Raw genomic sequence first — 9796 nt, forward strand, 5'->3', positions numbered from 1 at the left:
CCCAAGGTCCCACAGCTGGACCAGATGAGTCTGGGATTCATACCCAGATCTGAAAACTAAAAGACCTTCCCTCCGCCTTTCAGCCTCCGGAATTCTCCGCAGTGCTTAAGTTTCTGGCCTCTCAGACAAGGCGTGCCAAGATCCTCCTTTGTAACCCTCTCTGAAAGGGGGCCTGGGAAGACTGAGCTAACTGCAGGAGGGAACGGACTAGACTCCCACTCTTTCAACTCACAACCCCATTAGAGAGGAAACCCCAAAGTTTGGCCTCATGGTCACATGAAAATCTAAGCACAGGCCATTGCTAATTCCTAGACCAAGAAGCCCCTCAGTACCCTGCCCACACCCCAGTATCTTCTGAGGGAGGAACTTCCCCTCCTGAATCCAGGCTGAGCTGGGCCCTGGCCTCTGAGGAAAGGTGGTCTGTGCCATTGGATTGTATGACTTTGGGAGGAAGAACAAGATTGGACTCCCAGACACCACAAGGCTTCCCAGGCCAGGCAGTGAGTGCTGGCTGCTCCAGGAGACCTAGTCAGACCCCTGTTGCTCTGAAACCTGGACTGGTCCAGAAGCACTAAAAAGTGTCCTAGTCTAACCAAAGTGCTGAATGAAGGTCAGGCCCAGAAAGGCAGAGCCTACAGCGGTGGTGCAGGAGGCCTGGGAACTGATACTGTTATCATAACCTGGTTATTAAATAACAGGAAAGGAATAAAGAGAAGATTCGATAATACTGGCTTGCCATTTATGCAGCTATGCCAGAAAGCTACAGTTTAACATTTTCCAAGTCTGTTCCCCACTGGTCTCTGGGGGAAGGGACTAGGGGTGAGGTGGGAAGGTTGTTGACCTTCAGTCACACCTGAGAACTGGGCATTGGCTAAAGTAAATTGTAGGTGTGGCCACAGCAAGCAAGGGAAGATTTGATAATTTAAGCTCCTGAACAAAGGAGCTCCCCTTCTCTCCCCCCTCTTTTTTTTTTTTTTTTTAAATATATCTTTATTGATTTCAGAGAGAGGAAAGGAGAGGGAGAGAGAGAGAGATAGAAACATCAATGATGAGAGAGTCATTGATCGAGCCCTCAACCCGGGCATGTGCCCTGACCGGGAATCGAACCCCGATCACCTTGATCCCAGGTTGATGCTCAACTGCTGAGCCAAGCCCGGCCGGGCTCTCCACCCCCTCTCTAAACAAAGGAGCTCCCCGTCTCTCTCCCCTGCCTCTCTCGCTTGGCCTGGGCCTGACTCCTGGCCTGCAGGCCCTGGAGGCCTTGCATTCGCCCACATGGCTCACAGCCATGTGGGACCCACACAATGGACTGATGGGCTAAATCTAGTCTAATGCTACATCAGACCCCACTCCACCATGAAATGGAAACTCTGGACACTGGCTTTGCTTTTAGCTCTACTAAAGCCCCAGCTGCACCTTTTTCAGGACTGGGTTAAGGGACATGGGGCCTTAAACCCAAGGAATGTAACTCCAAGAAAATAAAGCCTTTTTCCACATCTCATCCTGCCATGAGGGCCTCTGTAAGTGCTCATTCTAGTGGCACCCAAGAACCCCACTCCCACTAGCAAGGGAGGAATCCCACTCGTGTAATCCTCCCATAACAGGAACCATCCCTCCTTCCACCTCTTCTTCACTGTGAGGCAGGATTGTAAGAAGCTAGGAAAATTTGTTGGCAAGTGGAATGGGGAAACACAGCTGAACAAACTGGAGGAGCAGCTTACAGCCAGATACAGAAGGTCACCAAGGCGGAAAGCCCAGAGTGCTTAGCAACGCGCAAAAGCGGTGCTGGACCTCACCCCCAGGGTAGCCTTTCTCCCCTGACATATCCCTGGCCAGGCCCCCCTGACTTTGCCTCTCTAGAGATAACGTCTAGGCTTCAGTTGTATTTAAGCTCCAGGCTCAGAAAAGCAGCAAAACCGGGTGGGCAATGCTAGCACCAGCTGCAACCGCTAATGACGCCTTGCCCTGGCGAGACCAATCAGAGGAGGCTGTTACCATAGTTGGGGAATTATTGAGGGGAAAGGAAGCAAAGGGGGAGCACTGCTGAGCATATTCAGCTGGGAAGCAGAGGCCTGTTTGTTTCACCAGGAAGCTACAGCTTCACACCCCAGGGAATGGAAGCTTTGTCCCTTCAAGGGCATTAACACCCCTCCCTTCCCCGCTGGGGTGCTGAATTGGGGGAGGGGAGGCAGGGGAAGATAAGGACATGCGCATTTAAGTCAAAATGGCGCAGGGGGAGGGGGCTGAACCATGGAAGCCTGTCAATCTAACCTGGGGGAAAGCTCATTGGCTGAGGGGGGTGGAGCCAATGCAAGCCCGCGAAAATTTCAGAAACTGATTAGTAGTTATTATGAATGAACTTCTGGTTCCTCCCAAGCCTGAGAATACATAATTCCAGGTGAACAAAGAAACTCTGGCTTGAGACCTACAGGTTCCTGCGTCCTCCAGTTCTCTCTCTGTAGCCACAGCTGCCCGGCCGGTGGCTGCAGGGACTCCACAGCCCCAGCAAGGAGCCTGGGTTCAGCAGCAAAGCTGCGGATTGCAGCCGGGAACTCCAGCTAAGCTCACCAAATGCTGGCCTGAACCAAGCTTTATTTTATTTATTTTTTTAAAATCCTCACCTGAGGATATTTTTTCCATTGTTTTTCAGAGAGAATAGAAGGGAGGTGGGGGGAGGGAGAGACACATCCATGTGAAAGAGACACATCCATTGGTTGCCTCCCACATGCGCACCGACAGGGCCTGATGGAGCCTGCAAATCAGGTAGGTGCCCTTGGCCGGAATGGAACCCAGGACCCTCCAGTCCCCCAGGCCAACACTCTAACCACTGAGCCAAATTGGCTAGGGCTGAACTAAGCTTTAATATGGCACAGGATCTCTGGACATCTCTGGCCCTGATTTTCTATGGTGAGATGGAAAGAGGTGGGACTTTGGGGAACTGCTTTAATTTTGCTTCCCGAATAAATTTTGCCACCAAACCTCATCCTCTCTTGTGGGTCCCTGGAATTTTTTTTTTCTCAAGACACTGCAAGAACACCACTTCCACCAGCGACAAGACCAAGACTCAAAAGGATATACTGGCGAAAGCTGATGAATATTATATTGAGATCCTTCCCTAAACTCCCAGCCTTTATTTTTTTATTTTTTGATAAGTTATTCTCTTTTTTTTAATATATCTTTGTTGATTTCAGAGAGGAAGGGAGAGGGAGAGAGTGATAGAAACATCAATGATAAGAGTCACTGATCGGCTGCCTCCTGCACGCCCCCAACTGGGGACAGAGCCGGCAACCCAGGCATGTGCCCTGACCAGAAATCAAACCGTGACCTCCTGGATCATAGGTCAATGCTCAACCACTGAGCCATGCTGGCCAGGCAACTCCCGGCCTTTAAAACCCTCCAGACAGCCTGGCCTGGGTGGCATCATCCCAATATGCCAAGGTGTGGGGTTTGAACCCTGGTCAGGGCACATACAAGAAGCAACTAATGAATGCATAAATAAGTGGAACAACAAATCAATGTTTCTCTCTCTCTAAAATCAATAAGTAATAATAATAATAAATAAAACCCTCAAGATGAAGGACCCAGCGTGCTCTCTCCCTCCCAGGATCATGCCCGCACCTTTCCCTTCCTCCTCTTCTTTCCCCACTGGCATGAATCTCCTAGACTCTAAGGGTCCCCACGAGTTACAACCAGGGGAGCAATGGGCAGCGGCAGCTTGTCCTGGGCTAAACCCCTGAACCTGTCCCAAGGCCCTCTTTTCTCTGACTCTCCGGTGAGCTGACAGCAGCCCTGCCTTGGCTCACTTCTTGCCCATGTTTCTAGAGAGCCAAAGCAGCCCCATCTAGTCTCTCTCCTGTTGCTTCCTCTATGCTAAGCCCTTCCTTGTTTCACTGTCCCCAGCTTTAGTAAGTGTACTCCCAAAATCATCTGGACTCATGTGAAATCTTTTCTGCAGGCTGGCCTGAGGCAGACCAGCTCCAACCCTGTCACTGTCCCTTAGACAAAGCCTCATTCTTGGCCTCAAGGGCTGTTTCTTGGATAAATGCATGAGTGTTGCTTCTCTGAACCATACTAACAATTGTCAGGAACCAGCCTGAAAGACGAACAAACCTGAGTTCGAGCGGTGGGAATTAGAGACAAACACAGTTATGGGATCAGGAGGGCTGCCCTCCGATGAGGTGCCGCCTCAAATGGCTTCAACACCTTTATTATACAGTGAGTAACAAACAACTGGTAAGAAAGTGAGGGTGATACAAAGTAGTTCTTCCCAGGCTGCACAAACACACTTTCAGCGTAAACGTCCTGCCTCCTGCATGAGCTCAGACCTTTGTAACTATCTTAATTTCGGCTCCCCACAGAAACCTGAGGGGAGGGTTGAGTCCTTGGCTCCAGAGCCTCAGGCTACGTGGACCATGTCCAGACACATAGCGGGCTCTAAATATCAAGGGTCATTGTGGGGAGGGTCGAGTCCCTGACTCCAGACTCTCAGGTGGTGTGGACCATGTCCAGACACGTCACCGGCTCCCAACAAACAATAACATGTTAATGATAGAGGCAACTGGGTGTGGGGTACACAGGAACTCTGTACTAGTTTCACAATTTTTCTGTAAATTTAAATCTTTTTAAAAATATAAAATTTATTTAAAACACGTTTTTATTGATTTTTTTTTTTTTTTTTTTTTTTTTAGGGAGAGGAGGGAAAAGGGATAGAAACATCAATGAGAGAGAAACACCATCAATCAACTGCCTCCTGCGGGCTCCCTACTGGGGACTGAGCCTGCAACCCAGGCATGTGCCCTGACTGGGAATCAAACCAGTGGCTTCTTGTTTCATGGGTTGACACTCAACCACTGGATCACACCAGCTGGGGGAAGAATAATAATATATATATGTACATATATATATATATTTTTCCCCCTTTTAAATCCTCACCCAAGGATATTTTTCCCATTGCTTTTCAGAAAGAGTGAAATGGAGGGAGGGAGAGGGAGAGACAGAGAGAGACATCAGTGTGAGAGAGACACATTGATTGGTTGGCCTCCCATGCACCCAACCAGGACCAGGATCAAGCCTGCAACTGAGGTATGTGCCCTTGGCCGGAATTGAACGCAGGACCCTTAGACTCCACGGGCCGATGCTCTAACCACTGAGCTAAACCGGCTAGGGCAAAATAAAATATATTTTAAATACATTATTGCCAAATTGAGTTTAAGTTAAAAATGCAGGGATGATTTAGCACAGAAAATCTATGAATGTAATTTTCCACATTGTTAGTGGAAACCACAGGCCCAATATGGCCCCATTTGTGCTAGAAGCCTATGATACCAAACTTAGATTTAACATCTAACCTAAATGCAGTTTCAGCCTCTCCCAAAAGTGAAATTTTAAACCAATCATTTTAGAACTTCCTGATCCACATTAGTGAGGTAATCTGCCTATTAAGACCCCTGCCTTCCCCTAAGAAATGTATCCCTGCGTGGAGTAATCCACTCTTAACTTCTCAGTTCCCCACTCTTTCTGCCTATAAAAAAACTTCTATTTTGTACAACCCCTTGAGAGCGCTCTTCCAGTTAGCTGCTAGATGGGATGCTTCCAATTTATGAATTACTTAATAAACCCAATTAGATCTTCAAATTTACTCACTGAATTTTGTCTTTTAACAACAATAGATTAAAAGGGAAAACATGATTCTCTCAATACCTGCCTATACTATTAAAAAATATATATCTATATATCAAAGCAAACTAGAACTTGACTTGGGGTGGTGAACACACAATACAGTATACAGATGATGTATTATAGAATTCTACACCTGAAACCTATATAATTGTATTAACCAATGCCACCCCAATAAGTTTAATTTTTAAAAAAGCACAAACTAGTAATAGAATGGAACTAGCTTAATCAAAACAGTTTCTACCAGAAACCTGTTGAGCCCCAGTACAAAATGAAGATGTAGGACCTTTGTTCAAGAATTATTAAGAATGTCATGAAGGCAATAGCAGGGCTGGAGCCTTAGGAGCACAGGACCCAGCGCAACTGGGTTTGTAACCTTTCTGCGCCTAAAGGAGTCTGAATATGCAACTACACAGACCACTTGCCCATGAAGCCCACCTGTCTACAGCAAACTTTACATTTAATGGTGGGCCAATGAAACCTATGACCAAAACAAGAAAAAGATACTATTATACTATTATAAAGATACTAATTATACTTCAGTTCAATGTGTTAATAACAAGTATAGGACTTATAAGAAAAAACTAAGTTGTCATTTTTAGATGATCTGTGGTATGCATATAACATCCAATAGAATCTACAATCCATTAGAACTAGAGTGTAAGATTGTTGAATGCAAGAGCAATAAGTAAAAACTTAACTGCATATCTGTATACCAGCAATAAGCAACTATAAATTGTGATTTTAAAAAATCCACACTAGCTACAAAACTACAAGGTATTAAGAATAAAGTAAATCTAACAAAAAATCCTTATGGTCAAATTATAAAACTATATTGGAAGACATAAAAGTAGACTCAATGAAGGGGAAGATTTACAATGTTCATGGATATGATGTAGGAATATTATATGATATATGAATGTACTGAAAAAGTAACAAAATGAAACCTTGATGCTTTTCTCCCAGTTTAAGAAAAAGGATATTGCCAACACCTTTGACCCCTCTGTGGGTCTTTTCCCAATCACACGCCTCACTGCCCACTGTGGGTAACCACTATCCTGAATTTTGTACTAACCATTATGTGCTTTGGTATTTTCATGGCCTGCCCCTGCCCCAACAATCAGAAAATTCCTTTATTTAAAAGAAATCATATTCAAATTCGCATTGTATGAATAGATAAAAGTAGAATGTCTCTAGTTGACCAGGTCAGAGTTTAGAGCCCAGGAAACCAAGCCTCCACTTTGCCCCTTAAAGGTGGCCCCAGAGCAAGTATTTTTAGGTGTGTGATGTTAACTTTTATTTTTTTAATTGTTGACACTATTACAGATGTCCCCCATTTCCCAGGCTTTGGCCCCCTCCACCCAGCCCCACATCCTCCCAGAGAAAATTTTGAATACTAAAACATTTCCTGGAACATAGTGTGATTCTTCAGGTCTCATTTGCATATCCTTACCACATTGCAAACAGTATAATAGTTTTCAAGTTAAAAAATTTTTTTCTACTCAACTTTTCTAAGTATGAAAATGTTATTTTCAGAATAAACTTCTGCTGGCATCAACTCTTGAGATAAATAGTCACCATCAGTGCACCAGGAGTCGCAATTTCCTGAAAAATTATTAACAGCCCATAACTCCACTCTAGTGTTTCTCTTCAGAACGTATAAATCTTTCGCCTTTTACTAAAGATTTCCGTGGAGGGAAACCAGCTTGAGTATTCACTCAATTTTTTTAAGTCTTGTTTTTACAAGGCTGTTTACATTGTTCAAAGAGAGATTAAACTGTAGAGGTGGCTCCTTTGGAACTTTTGGGTTAAGTCTGTGGGCTTGGTTGGTTTAACAAGTGTAAGCAGCCTTGTGGTTGATAGCGAAAAGCTGAGCTCTCTGGTCAGGACTCTTTTTATCATTCTGTTAAATATAGAAGCATTCTCCTGAGTTTGTTTGCTGTTCTGTTAGTAAAAGCTTACCCACTCTAGTTCTTTTCACCATTCCCTTAATAGAAGTATCTGCTGTAGTTCTTTTTTTACCACTTCCCTTGTACCCATCCCCTGCTTAACATCTCTCGCTCACCCTCCTTTTGCTCTGGTTCTTTTTTTTTTCTTCTTTTTTTCGTGGCACTGTCCAATACAGATATAACTTGAGGTACAGATGGAGCTTTTAACTATGTAGAATCCCCATTGAATATAGACAAACAGGTGAAATTGATTTTAATAATATAGTTTAATTCAATAGATCCAAAATGGTGTGATTTCTGGATATAATTAATGTAACTAATTGCTAAGATGTTTTACATTATTTTTCTCCATACTTTAGACTGTTTTGGCAGAGCTAATCTTATTTAAATAAGACTTAATCTACTTTCTTATCAGCGTTTTCCATTCTATGAGCTATTGTTTGTTGGAGCTGGTGCTCTGTTCTAGCTTATCTTCTTTGCTTAGTATGATTCTTCAGCATTTGATGCTACTTATTTTGGAAAATGTTTGTAACTTTTATGCACCTAAAGGGCTCCGAATATGCAGTGTGCTTAACAAAGACCTTGTGGGTAATGGGACTCCAGGACCTGTCAACATGTTCACCCTTGCTTTCCTCCCTGCAATCCCTTCTCTAGCCCATAGAACCAGACACTAACCTTTCTGTGGGAATCATTTCTTGCTTTTCTTTTTTCCCCCCTTCCATCCTTCCTTCCTCAGAGAATTTAACAGGAGAGCCACTATTAGGGTTCTCCAGAGAAGCAGAACCAGGCTAGAGAAGCAGCAGAATCAATAGGTTATACATAGATATATAGAATTTTTTTTTAATTTTTATTTATTGATTTGAGAGAGAGAGAGAAACAGTTTGTTGTTCTGCTTATTTATGCATTCATTGGTTGATTCTTGAATGTCCCCTACCTGCAGGATGGAACTAGCAACCTTGGCATATCTGGAGGACGTACTAACCACCTGAGCGATTGGGCTGGGCTGGAAAGAGTTATTATGAGGGATTGGCTCATTTGTATGGGGCCTGAGAGGACCCATGATCTGCTGTCTTCAAGCTGGAGGCCTGGGAAAGCTGGTGGTGTAGTTCCAGTCCAGACCTGAAAATGTGAGAACTAGGGAGCCAATGGTTGAAGTGTGGTTCCAAGGCCCAAGAATCAGGAGTGCCAAAGTCCTAGGACAGAAGGTAACTGTCTCAGCTTACCCAGAGAGAGCAAAATTACCCTTCCTCCACCGTTTTGTTGTATTTGAACCCCCTGAGGACTGGGTGATGCCCACTGCATTGGTGAGGGTGATCTTCACTCACTCTACTGATTCAAATGCTAATCTCTTCCAGAAATACTCTCACAGGCACACCCAGAAATAATGTTTTACTAGCCATCTGGGCATTGCTTAGTCTGTCAAGCTGACACATATAATTAACCATCACAGTCACCTTCATCTCTGAGTTTTGGCCTCATAACCACCCAATGTGGGAAGCTACTCTATGTGCTCTCTTTACCATTCACAGACCCAGATTACCCTGGGATTGATTGTATCCCAACCTGCAGGCTCAGTTTGCTTGTCTCTCCTTGGACAATGAATCCTGCCCAGTGTCTCCTTCTGGGTTGTTTCCCTCCAAGGCTGACAGCCAGGACAAAAGGATTCATTTAACCCCAGGGCAATGGATGCTCAGAGTGGTGCAGGTCAGGAGGTCAGGAGGGTGGATCTGGATTGCCACCCATGCTGCCTGTCAGCCCCAGGAATTCTTCACATTGCTTTAAGATTTTGCTTTCAGATGTCAAGATTTTCCTCTGGGGCCCTCTGTAATGGGATAGGGATGGGGGCTAGGCATGAGGGATACTTTGATCTAACTTCAGAAGAGAAAGGACTAGAGTCCCATCTCTTCCCCTTGAGAGAAAGCACAACAGTCCAGTCCCTTGGTCAAGTGGAAAACCCAGCCCAGGAGGTTGCTGAGATTTCCTTGCTCTGCGCTGTCCAATAGTAGCCACTAGCCATGTTTGCTATTTACATTTAATTAATTAAAATTAAATAAAATTAAAAACTCAGTTCCTCAGATGCGCTAGTCACATGAGAGTGGCGGTTGCCATTTTGGACAGCACAGGACAATCATTTCCATCACTGCTACGCTAGGCCAAGAAGCTCCCAACAT

The sequence above is a fragment of the Miniopterus schreibersii genome (genome assembly GCF_964146895.1).
Source record: "Miniopterus schreibersii genome assembly, chromosome: 1".
NCBI classification, from domain to species: Eukaryota; Metazoa; Chordata; class Mammalia; order Chiroptera; family Miniopteridae; genus Miniopterus; species Miniopterus schreibersii.